We start from the raw sequence: 16,930 nt of genomic DNA, 5'->3' as shown, positions 1-16,930 counted from the left end.
CTTCTCTGACTCAACATCAACAACTACTCCTCATCAAACTACTAATCAGTGCCTTGATTATTTGAATGAATCGCACAAAAAATCGGTGTGTGGGAGTAGCTTGCCGACGAGCGCGAGGGTCAGGGCCCTGGCCAACCTCCGGTTCGGACATTGCTGCGAGCACAAGGTGCTGACGTCCTTGAGCGCCGAGGCGCGCCAAAAGGTCTTCGCCGGCAACGACAGGCAGGCTTGTGAGATGTATCTGGGCGCGCTGCAGAAGCTGGACGCCCTGGCCGAGAGCATCACGTGCAAGTTTTCAGAGATCTTGAGGCGCTACGACTGCAGCCAGCCCTACTCCGTCAACTTCAACTGTGCACACTGCAAGGTAGGTCCCCGCCCAGGGCTCCAGCACTCAGTTTTTCACTCTTGACGTTTTGTGGAATAACCAGAAACTGAACACTGGTACCCTGCTTATAACCCTACCATCTGATTACTCAACTACTTCAACGTTGATGAAAATCGGCAATTTATTACTTAGAAGGATAATAATAAGCATAACTACTCTCTCTAGAAATTTCATTGTGGTATTCTTTATGAATTTTCTCGCTCTGGCAAATATATGTAGAAACTGAAACAGCATTCATACAAACCAGCAATTGATGTTATATTTATACTGTAGGCTATACTAAATACAACTACGTTACTAGAAATTTAGATTTAGTTTTAGATTTATTTAATAATAACATATACATCAAAACGTTACATAAAGTACCCCGAAAGAGCAAAGCTCATGTTCGGGGACAGTTCCGTTACATAGATATACATACTTTGTAGACAAAATACTCAAGAAAAAAGGTTACATAAAGATGATAATAAATTTAGTAATAATACGAGTAATAACTGAGTGAAAAAAGAGACGATGTTGAGATTGGTGGATTAATATTAAATTATTATTAGTAGTATAATTAGTACAGGTCATGTTCATATAGTAACCAAGATAAGATAGAAAAAATATACTTAGGATAGAAATAAACTTGTTTTACAATACTTGGTACATAATATAATACAGGGAAGTCTGTCATATAATTTTTTAATTCTGGATCTCACAATTTCATTCCTTAAAGTAGTCAATTCTGGATGAAATTTTATTATCGAATTATATAGACGTGGACCATAATTTGTACTGTGTAGTAAAGCAGCAGATGTGAAACATTTAGGTTCAACTAATTTAAGAATTTCATTTCGTCTTGTATTATGATCATGTGGCTGAGCTACAAATTTCATTCTATTTTTATGATAGAATTTCATTAAAGAGTATTTATAAATTTGGTCAATTCTAAAAACATTCAATTCGGAATGGATCAAATTTGTTGGATAATCCAGTCGCCTTTTCAAGCAAATTTTGATTATACGTTTTTGCAACATAATTAGAGGAAGAAGAGCAGTTTTTGTAATGCCTCCCCATCCAGTTATACCTATTGGATAACAGATTCAACTATAGCCAAATAAACCAAACGTAATACATGAGTAGGCAAGTAATGGCGAAGGTTTACAAATTTGTAAATTGTTTTACGGGCCCTGTTACATAAAAAGGTGATTTGTCTATCTCATTTCAAGTGCTGATCAACAATAATTCCCAGGTATTTCACATCTACAGATTCTTTCAGGCAAGGGCATTTACAGGTTGTAGAGAGTGGATTATTAATTTTAAATGAGAAAGTGATTTCAATTTGTTCAATCCAAAGACTGTTAAAGAAAATGGCACCAAAGTAGTTTTAGTTATATTTAGAGATAGCAAATTTACATCAAGCCAGTTTTTGATCAAATTTATATCTACATTGGCATGTTTATAAGTGTCCTCCCAAGTTAAACCACTGAAAATCACCACCGTATCATCAGCGTAAGAATAACAGGAGCCATTATGTACTTTCAAATCAATGTTTAATAAATCATTAATATATATTAAAAATAGAATAGGACCTAAAATTTAAATGGTAATGAACTTTAAATATTTACTAAAATTGAGTAGGTAACTCAATTGTATAGTTTGTTACTGAAAACACAGTAGTTATCTTTAAAAATGGCGATATTAACTTTAGAAATTCCATTAAGCTTTATTTTTCCTACTGACACCTTCTTGCAATCGTAAATGTGCAATATGTATATACTGTAAAAGCTTTCGTGAAATAGTAAGAAGTTGCAAAATCGACCGTAGAGTAATTGGAAATAAATACCTGACTTCCTATTGATATTCAGATTGAGTTTTTTCAAAGTTACTAATAAATTTGAAGAGTTTTACTACATAATCAATTTATTAATTTTAATACCGGGGCACACTTCAAAACTCGTGTGATGATTCTTTCTTCCTTTCCAATATAATTATGTTTTATTCCAGTTTTAAATCTGTATATAAACTGGAAAAATGATCCGTTAAGTAAATTTAAAATGGAAAATCACTTTATATTTATGTTACATAAATATTTATTATAAGCCTAATTTACTAAACTCGATGAATGTAACGTTTATTCTCTAAAGTTAAATTATATATTATATTGTGTCCTATCATGTTTCTGTATACATAACCCATACCTATTTGTGTATTGAAATTTGGAGGGTAGTGAATTTCGTGATATGTTTATTTTATAAAATGAAAATATAAACTGGGGCATAATCCCCTGACTGTTTATAAAATAATTTAAAGCAATATATTTACTGAAATATATAATTTATTGGCACAGAAAGATACAACATTTTATGGAGTTTAAGTTATCTCTAAATTATGTTTGGAAAAAATGTCCATGGATTGTCCACCCTGATTTTGCAAACACTGTTCCATTCTAGTAGGAATGCATTACTCGCTGTAAGATATTCTGTGGGTTATGTATGGCCATTTGAATCGTGGACAAACTGAATTTGTAAAGAATGGTGAAAATCCCACGTGGTTTTTAGAGTTTGTCAAGTACCATGGAATGGCGTCGACCTAATCTTCATGAAATTCGCATGACAGTGGCCAGGAAGCTGTGAATATCGCACTGAATGTTCTTCACGCAATTTATTACCCACGGTAGTAGTGATCTTCAAAGATGCGTTTTTTGTCTGATCCGAAACTTCCACTGTGTAGATGAGTTCATTCTAATAGACATTTCTATGCAGCAGCATGCCTAGGTCTACGCACTGTTCGATAATACATCAGTGCTATCCAGCGGTAATGTAAATAACTGCAATTCGCAAACCGTAAGATATGTATGTTCATTTCTATCAGATGTGAAACTTGAAAAAAAATCATGTTTTGAATAGGTACTCCTATCATTGAAAAGTTAATATTGGCATACCATGAGCCTTCTTACCAGAGAGTAAGAGCTGTACTTCGATGTGGGTTCGAATCCCGGTTGGACTGATTACTTGGTTGGTCTATTCGAGGTTTTCCCCAATTGTAAGAAGAATGATATCATGGCGAATCCTTAGTCTTATCTTGCTAAAGAAATTCACAGCTTGTACAGTGTTGCTAGGATACGACATATTGTTTATGCACAGCCTTTTAACCTAGACTAATGAACAGACTTTGTTCGCATTGAATATTCACGAGTCAATTCACCATATATACTGTATGCTACAACTGTTTTCACTAAAGATGAATCAATTTGTAAAAAAATAAATAGAAATAACGGTTTACTTTATATAACTTAAGGTGCAGTGGCTTCCTTCACAATTTAAATTATGAACCGAAAATATTTTTAAATAAAATGTTAGAGAAAAACTAGATTTACATAGATATTTTTGACAAATAGACGGAATTCATTTGCAGGTCACAAAATATAATTTTGCAAAAAAATATGATGACGATTATGCTGACGATGATGATGATGATGATGAATTAAAAAAATAAAAGCAATTTAGCCATTCAGAAGACAGAACAATAAGTAAGATAATCACGAAATTAGCAATTTGGTAGATAAAGCAACAAGTGATATAAATGCTCACCAAATAGGCTACACTCCGCCATATTACTGAACGTAACTCACAAATTTAACTGTGTCTTGCTGCTATTGTCTGTCGACAATAATTTTCGTGGGAAGTAAAAATCGCAATTTATTTACTTCTATGTTAATATCATAGGTACCTATCGAGAATAACAAGAAAGACAATTTCTTCTTTCCACTTCATTGTTTGTTGGTTCGTGCAGTAGGAAATTGAGCTGAGACGAGTTGCTCTTTTTCTGGGATGGTTCACCTGAAACGCCGGGTTCCAAAACAATTAGGAAATAAAAATTAAACAGATTTAGTGTGAGCTGGAGCAGTTGTTTGGGAAATTGCTGTAGCGACTGTAGGATGTAACACATTATTGGGAACGAACTGAACATAACGAAATTAACTGTTGACACATACCTGACTCCGGAGTGGCTCTACTGATTTCCTAGTACTGCAAGGTCAGTTTGAAATAGAAAATATACTAGTGGCTTGTACAGCAAATGCTGCAAAGTAAGTTCATTAGATTTTCAAATAAAAATTTTGCATATTTATTTTCAACGAAGAATACCAGACATTTTGAAAGTTATTTGCTTCAATAATAATGAAACATACTCCCTCTGAATGTTTTTTTAATACCAAATACTTTTTCTTGAACTTATCCACCTTCAGTTTTTGAGTTTCAACGCGAAAACGTAAGTAACAATGATAGGACTCAGTGGGTTTTTCATGTGGGAGTAAAGCAGTAGCTATTTCAGGTCATTGTGGATTGTAGGTGAAAGTTAAAAAAAAAGTCAAGTTTACTATGCTTTCGAACAATAGACATAGCATCTTGGTATAGCTGCTGCATGTAGAGCTTGAAATGTAGAAGATAAAATCATTTTATCCTGCTAAGAGATCTTGCTGAAATGATCAGGAGATTACAAAATTTTGTAGGCCTCTTATTTTATCAGTAAGTAATACCTTTTGGTCTTTCCTTAGGAACTGAAATTTTTGCGCTCTCTCGACCCAATACTGAAGAGAATGACGCATATAAATATTTACACCACACCGCCATTAAGTAGGCCTATATAAAAAAGACCCAACCCCACTTGATTAATAATTATAAAAATATTTGAATTTTAATAACAATATTATTATCTTACGTAAGTTTTTAGTTACATATACTATACAGCCGCCACTCAATAAATTATAGAAATGAAGATCTAATTTAAGATATTCTCTACATCTACTTATATAACCCCAAAACGTTTCACTTTCATATCACCAATATAGCATTAATATGTATAATTAATGAAAAATAGTCACATCATGGCATGAACTATAATAATATTTAATTTCTAATGGTAATAATGTCATCAAACCACCTCAAGTTTTGTAGATTTTAATATCTAATGCACAGCTGTACTCAGAAAATTACAAACCGTAGAATCAGACCTGTGAATTATTTTTAGTAAGTCTTAAAAGTTTTTAATAACCAATTGAATTTTAGCTCTAAATATGTCGGCAATCCTGCAGGTCATGGCCTTCGTGTAATAGCGTATTGATTATTGTAGTGTGTGTTTTGTTTTTTTCTGAAATGCAATTAGTTCTCAAACTGACGAAAGATGGATTTTGTAAAATAGGAAAATTATGTAGGAAAATTAACATTTCACTGAAAACTACTATTTTTCTGAAAAACTTTGGGTTTCAAGCTTGAAAATGAGGGGTCATTTATTAAAATCCGTTCAGCCGTTTACCCGTAATTTCCATTACCAGTTCAAATTATATATATATATATGTATATATATATATATATATATATATATATATATATATATATATATATATAGATTATTTAAACACAAAATGTCAAGCTTGAGTCCCAGAAAATGTAAGTGGTTTCTTGAACTGAACAATACTTCAATTGGAAACGGAATGAAATAAAATGTGGCTAATGATGTGAATTAAATATTTCATTTCTAAAATATTCGTCAATTCTTAGGCAGAGCCAAAAACACTTGAACCGGAGCCTTATCGCAACTGTGTTCGAAGTGGAGTTTCGCTTCTGTGCCGGTTACAACTGTTACTTCGGGCAGGATATTCACTACATTATCTTTTCCGTAACTGATCCAGTTATTTTTTCACTAACACTGTTAGATGTAAGCTCATACTATTGTTCCAGAAGGAGTATATAGCCTACTAAAATGTACGATAATTTCATTATTTCGATCATGGTAAAGTCTTTGTAATTGCATTTCTATACATACATCTTGATTACACAACTTTCAAATTATATGGAAGTCTAATCGCACTTTATTATTTTTATCCATGACCATAACGAAAAACATGCCTTTACTAAATACTTTTGCGTTTGTAAAGTAGGCTTTTATTCAACATTACTTTATTTCACTGGTGAGATAAAGACTTTACCTCACAGTTCATTAGTATTTTCCTAGTACCCGGGTACACACGTATACTTTTCCATTCAACTATTACTCAAGAAGTTAAGAGAGATAATTTGTAGAAACAAAAGCCGCCCTAAATAAGGGTTCGATAGATCGGCCTACTAATCAATTCATAAAGAATAATAAGTAAACAAAACAATTTTGTGACACTTGGAAAGAAAAAGAAAAAACATTAAGATAAGATAGTTACTAGATGTCACCTCTATTTCTTTATTACCATTTCTTAAATATACATAAACTCAAACTCCTTTTCTTTTCTCTATCTACTACGTCGCCATTTGTGCATTGCATCCATATCTAATATGTATTTTTTTTTTATCTTGTAATAACTTATCTTTTGAGATGCGAGGAGACTTGAACCTGCGAAGTTGGGTTTATAAGATTTTAAAACAACACGCGTTAGTCAACTGAGCTAAACAGACACGATGATAAATTACGTTTTAATATTCCTCTTAAGTTTACAGAAGTAAAATGAGAAATTATTTTAATCACATTATTCCCGTGAACACTTCTAAATAATCCCTGAAACTTCAAAAAGACGAAAATACACGTTTAAAATGAAAAAAATATATATATTAAAATTATATAATTAATTATAATTTGTTATTTATCCAACGCCTTAGATACCATTCTTCACAAAGACCCACACCTGCAGAGTAACGGTCAGCGCGTCTGGCCGCGAAACCAGGTGGCCCGGGTTCGAATCCTGGTCGAGGCAAGTTACCTGGTTGAGGTTTTTTCCGAGGTTTTCGCTCAACCCAATACGAGCAAATGCTGGGTAACTTTCGGTGCTGGACCCCGGACTCATTTCACCGGCATTATCACCTTCATTTCATTCAGACGCTAAATAACCTAGATGTTGATACAGCGTCGTAAAATAACCCAATAAAATAAAAAAAAAATAAAATAAAAAACCATTCTTCACTAATCATTGCCTCCTACATCATAATCTACATAGTACACGTATCGATTCTAAAATCCATGCCATATGTGATTATATGAGGACTTATTTTCAACATATTTTCTTTTATAAAACATAATTTTTCGTTATGGTCATGGATAAAATTACATATGGTACTTGTGAGCGTGATCTTTATCTCGCTCGGCTGACGCCTCGTGCTTAAATCTTTCCACTCGCGCAATAAAGATTCACTTACCTCACAAGTACCATAAATAACTATTATTAAAAATACCCTCATTTATCCACGAAATGTATATTATTATACAGTACTTTCCACAACTATTCTATATAAATTTTATTGTTATATCTGATTATACAGATCGAAAATCGACAGCCGAAAGTATAATCTGCAAGGGAAGGAAATTAAATGTATTTTAGAAATGAATTAGCACACAATAATATTCTCCTTCAAGCTTTTCGAGAATTTAAGATGTCTATAACGAAACAGATCCTGAACAGATATACGAAGTAATAGTAGGCCTAATATTTAAACCGTTAAAACGGGCGTTTTGAAGCACAAAACTCTATTTTTAGCATAAACAATTTACACTGGACTGTAGACCAATATACAGCATATAACGCATATAACATATTTTTATAGAGCTCTGACGGTCAAAAAACAGGTTGCTTTCACTGGTAGACAAACGGACTGAATATAAAAATGTGGATTATTAATTTGATGTACGAGTAGCATACGTTTTTATTGCTGTGCTAATTGTAGGATGAAGTATGTAGCATTTGTATGTCACTGTTCGTTTAATTTTGTGATTCTCCGCACATAAATATTACGAGACACTTTCTTACCATGGCTGAAATAAAATTACCGGTCATACTACATTCAGCCATTACTGTGCGCTCTTGAAGCTGTGTAGAAATCAGGCGGAAAAGTATGCGAATATAAGCTGAAGACAGAACTCCGTTTGATGTGTAAGAGATTCCCAGTAGATCAGGTGTTATTATTTAAAGTTTCTTGCTGTTCTTTATGAATTCACGAAACGATAGCTAATAGCTAATTCTGATGAAGTGTGGAATTTCAAACATGTTCCATTGTATTATTGTATAGAGCATATCTAGGTCAGAAAGCATGGGTAGACTTAACGGCTCGGTTAGAAAAGCCAACGTACTATGGTAGGAACGATCATGATTTTAAACAAATGTAGGAAACAGAAAAACGGATGTAGGTAAATTCTCACTTTTAAATAGAACTATAAATGATTGGAATGACCTACCTGCAGCGGTCTTTGAGGGGTGTCCTTCCTTAAGGAGATTCAAGAATAACTTAAAAAGTTGTTTATAAAGTGCAAATTAAAATTGAGGTGACATGTAACATTTAATTTTTTTAAGGTGACATGTATTTATTGAGCCTGACGAGTTACTCGCTTGAGTTTGAATTGTAAATTATTTAAAAATAGCGTGTAAGAGGGTCTTAGACTAGAAATGTTTAGTTTAAATGTAGTTCTGTTTATAAGTATGCATAAGAATGCAATTATTTGACTTATTTGAACTGTTGTATCAGTGAAGCGAGGTGAGTCAGTGAAGTTATGGTTTTACAGTGCAGTGAACAGTTCCGATCAGTCATAATTTATAGCGTCAATGAAATATTTTCTATAGTGTCAGTGAAATGTGTTATAGAGTGTCAGTGAAATGTGTCCTAAAGTGTCAGTGAAATGCGTCATAGTGCCACTACAGTGAGTGAGATGAGAGTAGTGAAAGACTATTGAAACTTATGTAGGGCCTATACATATGTAGGTTGTATTGTAAAATTAGGTTATTTTATGTTTTATTATTAATTGTAATTATTGTGTTAAATTGTATTGTGTATATAATTGAATTGTGTATTGTATTGTAATGTTATTGTGTATTGTATTGTAATTTTATTGTGTATTGTTTATATTGTGTATACCACTGCCACCGGGTGCTTTCCCACTTGCAGTGTAAATACATACATACATACATACATACATACATACATACATACATACATACATACATACATACATACATACATACATACATACATACATACATACATACATACATACATACATACATACATTATTAGGTCGACACTCAAGATCCGGAAGGATGCGATAATGTTTTTTATTCGTTATACCTGACTAGACCAATCAACTGTATCCAGCACAGTAAATTACCCTTTCGAGATCCCGACTAATATCACACATATGGGGGAATCTGTAATTATTACGAAACTTCGGAAATATTAAAATCTCAACACTTCAAATTATCCTCCACAACTGAAACTCCGTTGAAATCTAAAATATCAATTCCATACAATCCGAGTCTTTTCTGCAGATATTTCATAAAAGTTTCTCTTTTTAAGTTGAAAACAATATTTGTATTGTATTGCACTAGCAATAAAATAAGTAAATAAAATAAATAATGTCATCAAACCACCTCAAATCGTGTAGATTTTGTCCAATGCACAGCTGTACTCGGAAAATTACACATCGCAGAATGAGACCTGTGAATTATTTTAGTAAGTCTTGAAGATTTTAATAACCAATTGAATTTGAGCTCTAAATATGTCAGCAATCCTGCAGGTCATGGCCTTCGTGTAATATACTATTGTTTATTGTAGTGTGTTTGTGTTTTGTTTTATTCTGAAAAGCCATATTTCTCAAAACTGACGACAGATGGATTTTGGAAAATAGGAAAATGATGTAGTAAAATTGATGTTTCACTGAAAACTGCTATTTTTCTAAACAACTTTGGGTTCCAAGCTTCAACATGAGGGGTCATTTATTAAAATCCGTTCAGCCGTTTTCCCGTAATTTCCATTACCAGTTCAAATTATATATATAGATTTTCTATAGTATAGTGACTGCGTACCTTCCGCCAATTTATATAAATCGCTAAATAATTAAGGGAGCAGTTAAGGCTGTCTTCCATTGTGCCACACCTGATGACCCACGCGTCGGCGCAAAGCCACTGGCACAGTGAAGTCGGTCTCACGAGGAAATGAACAATTCACTGGTTTCCCATTGCTATGACGAGGATGATTGTGAATTATGAACGAACAGTGGAATGACGGCTGGGAAATGGAATTGCCTTGAGGAAGTATGTTCCAACATAGGCCTACTCTTCGAATCTCAATCGGCTCGCAGATATTTTAACCTTTTCTCATCGTCATATAAATTATTCATGCCGTGTGTTATGCTGATGGGTTAGATATAGGTATAGGAATCTTTTCAGTGTTTGCACTGCACTATCGTAGCTGTGGAGCTACTATTGGATTCGTTACCAAGGAATACAGGGAAAGAAGATCCGTTGCCAAAAGCTACATGAGCGTCAGTAGATATACAGGATGTTTCAGAATAAATATTCCTAATTTTCGGATGTGGTAGAGGGCACGTAATAAAACATTTTTTCATAATAAGTTAGTGTTCGGAAATGCTTGTATATCGAGGTACAACGATATGAAATAAATGAGTTTTTCAAAGAATCTCAACGTGAAAAGTAATTGGCCATTATCTCGAAGACGCTAATCTAGGCTTGAAAATATTTATGGCAGAGAATTAACGCTAAGGATGTTTCCCACCATAAATTCGCCGTTGTATTGTATTGTATTTATTAACATTCCATGGTATTCATATATTGCTTACAGCTAGAATATGGAACAAGTCAAAAAACTTAATACTATTATAAAGTCTTAATTTATAGTCACAGTCTAGATTAAATATATACAGACGAGATTTACAATATAGTCTACTAGTACAACACAAAGTTTTACTATCAATTTCATGTGTCATTGAATGTCATGGATTCACCTACAGAATAGAAGGCGTGAGAAATTAGGTACTTCTTCAATTTGGCCCTAAATAATTTTATGTTTTGAGTTTCATTTTTTATATCGATAGGGAGGCTATTAAAATTTTTTACTACCATATAACGCACTCCTTTTTGATAGTGCGATAGACTAGCTGATGGAGTATGAAAGTCATTTTTTGACGTGAATTTATGTTATGAACTGTTGATTAGTTACAAAGTTTTCACGATTACATACGAGGAAGATTATTAATGAAAAGATATACTGACAAGCCATGGACAATATTTTTTGTTTTTTCAAAATAGCCCTACACAATTCCCTAGATTTGGCACCTACTATTATTCTAATTATTCTTTTTTGTAATAGAAATATACTGTTACTATCTGTGGAATTTCCCCAGAATATTATTCCAAAACTCATTACCGAGTGGAAGTATGCAAAGTATATTGTTTTTAAGGTATTGATATTTACTATCTTTTGCATACTTAGATGTAATAGCAAAACATGCTGAATTTAGTTTGGGATAATTTCTTTAATATGATTTTTCCAATTTAACACATTATCGATTTTTAAGCGAAGAAATTTCGTTGTTGTTGTTTCTAATAGGGATCTATTGTTAATTATTGCGCTAGAAATTTGCGACGTTGAATTTAGACAGGATTTAAATTGAATTATATTAGTTTTGTTACAATTTAATACCAATTTATTGCCTGAGAACCAGTCACATATTTTGAAGAGAATTTCCTCTGTTGAAGGTTGGAATGTGTTCCTCATTAGCGCTGTCGCAAGCTGCTCCATATCCATATGCATGTCTGCTAATTCAGCGTTAATTGTCAATCGATACATTAAGATTGGAAATTTATAAACTGATCTGATAGATGTTATTTTATGACATACATAAAAAACAAATCAACTTCGAATGTTTCCATGGTAACGGGAACAGCTTAAACACAATAATAAAGACGGCCATGGACGATAATAAGGCTCATGAAGAATTTGTCCTTTTACCATAGACTATTACGTCGGTAGGAGGCATTTTGGACTCTACCTTATTAAGAAAAAATATTTAATTATACGTCCTCTTATCACATCTGGAAATAGAAATAGATATTATGAAATACCTCATATACATATGTATACTGTACGTAAGAAATGTTGAAATATACTACTACGAAACTTGTTTGGATACAGCTGCACTACGTTTGTTCCGATACCAATGTCAAACTTTTCATAATTTTTCTCTTGCTTCAAAAAGTAGCTCTGCAGCTCACCTCTGGAACTCTCTACCACAACATGTCATAGACTGTCGGACATTGTCTAGCTTCAAAAATAAATTAAAATTGCACTTTTTCAATTCAGATTCCTTTCAGTTATAAGCCCTTTCACTGCGATAGGCTATATATTCTTTTCCTTCCTTTCCCCTTTTTGTTCTCTTTATCAGCTGATGAATTTATTATCGTAGCCTTTTTATTCTGAATTTTATTTAATATTCGTATTTCTTTTCTTTTTTATTATTATTTTATTACATTCCATTTTGTTATATTCTACCTTACGTTTTCCATATTAACCATTTGTACTAAATGAGTTGCTTTTACTATATTCCAATGTATTTTACTTTCTTTTTTCTATTATTGTATTATTTTCATGTTGTTTAGTGTCGATTTTATTACGCTATTATTATTATTATTATTATTATTATTATTATTATTATTATTAATATTGTTATTATTGTAATATATTAGTATTCTGTTCTTTAACTTTTTGTTAAATTTTAACTGCTTGTAAACTTTGTGATCTAGTAGAGTATAAGAGAAGCCCCTATGGCCTTAACTCTGCTAGTATAAATAAATAATTATTACTATTATTATTATTATTATTATTATTATTATTATTATTTAAGTAAAAATCATGAAACAGATCGACAATACCGATATATATTGTTCAGCAGGATTACTGTTGTGTCCTGAACAACAATAAGTGTTCCATGATTTTTTAATTGGTTAATTTACGACGCTTTTTCAACTGCTATGGTTATATATATATATATATATATATATATATATAGGTCTGAATGAAATGAAAGTGATAATGCCAGCGAAATGAGTTCAGGATCCAGCGCCGAAAGTTACCCAGCATTTGCTCTTAATGGATTGAGGGAAAGCCTCGGGGAAAAAAAAAACCTCAAACAGGTAACTTGTCCAAACCAGGATTCGAACCCGGGTCAGCTCGTTTCACGGCCAGGAATCCTAATCGTTACTCTATGGTATGGTGTTATATGATCTTTAACTCATAAAATAAACTATAAAATGAAAGCTGACTTACCAAAATTGAATTATAAATTGCGATTGTTACATCTCAAGTGGAGAACTTTTAATTTTAGTTTTAATCATTTTGTTTGGATTTTGGATTTTGTATCACCTGCTAACAGTAAAGTGTGAAAGTAATTGAGAAAACAGACCCAAATTTTGCAACCTGCATTACATGTTTACAAAATATTAAGATAGGTACAAAAATCGTCTTCTAGAAAAACGCATTAGCAAACCTTCTTTTTAAGTAAACGTAATGAAGGTTGCATTTGGCAATGCTTTTTAATGTCAATACATTTCTAAAATGTGATTATTTTATTTAATCTGGCGTAAATGTGTTATTTTGTGAAACATTATAACCATTTTTCATAAGATGATAATGATTTAAAATTTGATGAACACTTTCAATATTTAAACTGGAATGTCTATCGATCAGTGTTAGTTGGGAGGCCGGAGGGAAAAAGACTTTTGGGGAGGCCGAGACGTAGATGGGAAGATAATATTAAAATGGATTGAGGGAGGTGAGATATGATGATAGAGACTGGATTGGTCTTGCTCAGGATAGGGACCAATGGCGGGCTTATGTGAGGGCGGCAATGAACCTACGGGTTCCTTAAAAGCCAGTAAGTAAGTAACTATGTATGTCTATCGATGTTATTCTTCCCGTACGTACTTCTATTGCATTACTATCATATTAATTTTATTAACACATAATTGCCAGAGTATGGTGAAGAATAATGAACATTATATTTTAAATAATTCGAGAGAAAATTTAGCAATATGCAAAGAGCAATAATTCAATTTAACAGAAATTAGATTTCTATATGAATATATGTAAAAAAAAAACAAAGAGTTTTATATTTTAATCATTCTGAAAAGCACCACTTGCATATTCAAGAACATTTTCTTGTTCATATGACAATGAGATCTATTTATGAAATAAAGTTACGGCGACAAAATAAACAAAACAAATCTCTACGCGAAATGGTTTTAAAAATTCGTTTAACGAAGTAGCAAATAGAAGCAGGTAACAGAAATTCATTATACATCTTGATTACACAACTTTTAACACTGTATCACTTCGGAATATGTATGATAAGAACTTTGTGTTAAATTTTAACGTACCTTGTTAACATGTTTCGACCTAATTTGGGTCGTTGTTGGTCTTGGCGCCTCTTGTTTCCTGTGAGGGTGCGTTCGTAGTGTAGAGTCAAAGAGTGTATGTGTTTTGAACACTCAACTCAATTTCAAAACATATACATTATTTGACTCTACACTACGAACGCACCCTCACAGGAAACTAGAGGCGCCCAGATCAACAACGACCAGTTCTGAAGATGACCCAAAATAGGTCGAAACATGTAAACGCAGTACGTTAAAATTTAACATAAAGTTCTTATCATACATATTCCGAAGAAATTCATTATTATATTCCATATCTTTAAATTACATAGCGCCTATAAAAATCGCTCAGAAAAACTGTAAATAATTTACAAATATAAAATATAAAAATACCATTTTGTGCCCTTCGCGAAGGGTGACTTCTCTTAACTGTATTTGTCCAACATAGAACTGAGTTATGTTACGTGTTTATTCAGAAAATAAATTAACAAAGAAAACTAATTTCATGCTAAAAAAAAAGAAAAGAAATCTGCGAAAAGCCAATCTTCTTGTACTTCAGTGAGTATGTACAGTCATTCTCATGGGTACCTCGCAGAACAAGGGACGCAGCAAGCTGAAATTATATGTTTCTGATTGAAATAATCTTATTTATCAGTTATTTATTCAGTGTTATACTTTACGTGATAGTTTCGAAGACCTAGATTCTGTACTTTTTTTTTTAATACGGGGTGGGCAAAATAAAACTGGCCCAAGGAAAATATATATAAAATATATGAATTTATTTATTTATTTTTATTGCTAGTAAGTTTGAAATGAATACAAATTAATAAATACAATGAAAGATAAACTAGCCCACTCCTGAATGAGTAAGACTCGTGCTCATGAGGGGATTCCAATACAGACAAAAATAAAATTAAAATTGAGAGTGAATACATATTAAATAGTGTTTAATATGTTTAAGCCCATACTATAAATCCGATACATTTTTTTTATTTTTTTTTATTAATTTGGAGAGGATTCGTGGTTGAAATATTATTGGAATAAAATTTGTTTAACAATCTGGGACCTTGACTCATGCTATGATAAAAAGCTGCATTGGGTTTACTTTTTGGTTCAGACAAACGCAGAGAATTCATATTTTTGGTTTTATATTTATGTATATACCTTTCAATGTTATTAAAATTTCTATGAAAATATTTTAATAAAATAAAATAATACAATATTGTTTAATGTTGAAAACTTTGAAATGTTTAAACAACAATTTAGTTGAGTAATCTTTCTGCTTTTTTAAACAAAATTTTAATACTTTTTTTCTGTAGTAAAATTAACGGATAAAGGTTGGATTTATAAGTTCCACCCCAACCTATGATACCATACATAAATATGGACTGAAATAATGCTAAATAAATTACATGTAAACAGTTAATTGACAAAATATTTCTTAGAATAACAAAGTAACAATGTTTTACGTAATTTATTACAAATATAATGAATATGATTATTCCATTTTAAATGATTATCAATAATTATACCTAAGTATTTAACCTCATTAACTTCATTAATAACTGAACAATTGCAATTTATATCGGAACAATCAGAATCATGCATTTTAATTTTTAGTATAGATGAAATTGGTTTATTACCTTTATTAGTTAAAGAAAATGGGATAGCTAATGTTTTATCTTTATTAATTACAAGTAAATTTAAATCGAACCATTTTTTTTATTAATTTTAAGCCGCAATTTACATTATAATAAGCATCAGTCCAAGTTTTTCCACTAAAAAGTAAAACAGTATCACCAACATACGAATATAAATCACCTTAATATATTCTTCAAAGAATATTCATTGTTGCAGACCCATAATACATGTAAATATTACAGATTTTCCGGGCCAGTTTTATTTTACCCACTCTGTACAATGTAATTTAGCACTCTGACCTCCATATTTTTTTCTTTCCTACTTGGATACATTTATCTATTTCTCGCTTTAGTTATTTCTTTTTTCCCTTTTTTCTTTCTCTTTATTTACTAAGACCTGGCTTAAAAATATTAAACTCAAAATTATGTATATTAAGTTTTTACTGTGTATAGTAATAATAATTATTTATTTATTTATTTACTTATTTATTTATTTATTGATTCATTTATTTATTTATTTATTTATTTATTTATTTATTTATTTATCTATTTATTTATTTATTTATTTATTTATTTATTTAGAATATTGACGTGAAAAACAACAGCACAAGGCCTATTACAGTTTCGCACAAGATACAAAAAACAATACAAAAGAGAACAAATTATGATGAGAATGAATGACAGAAAATGGCAGTGAAATGAAATACAATCAATATAATAGTC

Source organism: Periplaneta americana, chromosome 16 (genome assembly GCF_040183065.1).
Source record: "Periplaneta americana isolate PAMFEO1 chromosome 16, P.americana_PAMFEO1_priV1, whole genome shotgun sequence".
NCBI lineage: Eukaryota > Metazoa > Arthropoda > Insecta > Blattodea > Blattidae > Periplaneta > Periplaneta americana.
This window is presented reverse-complemented; position numbering follows the sequence as displayed.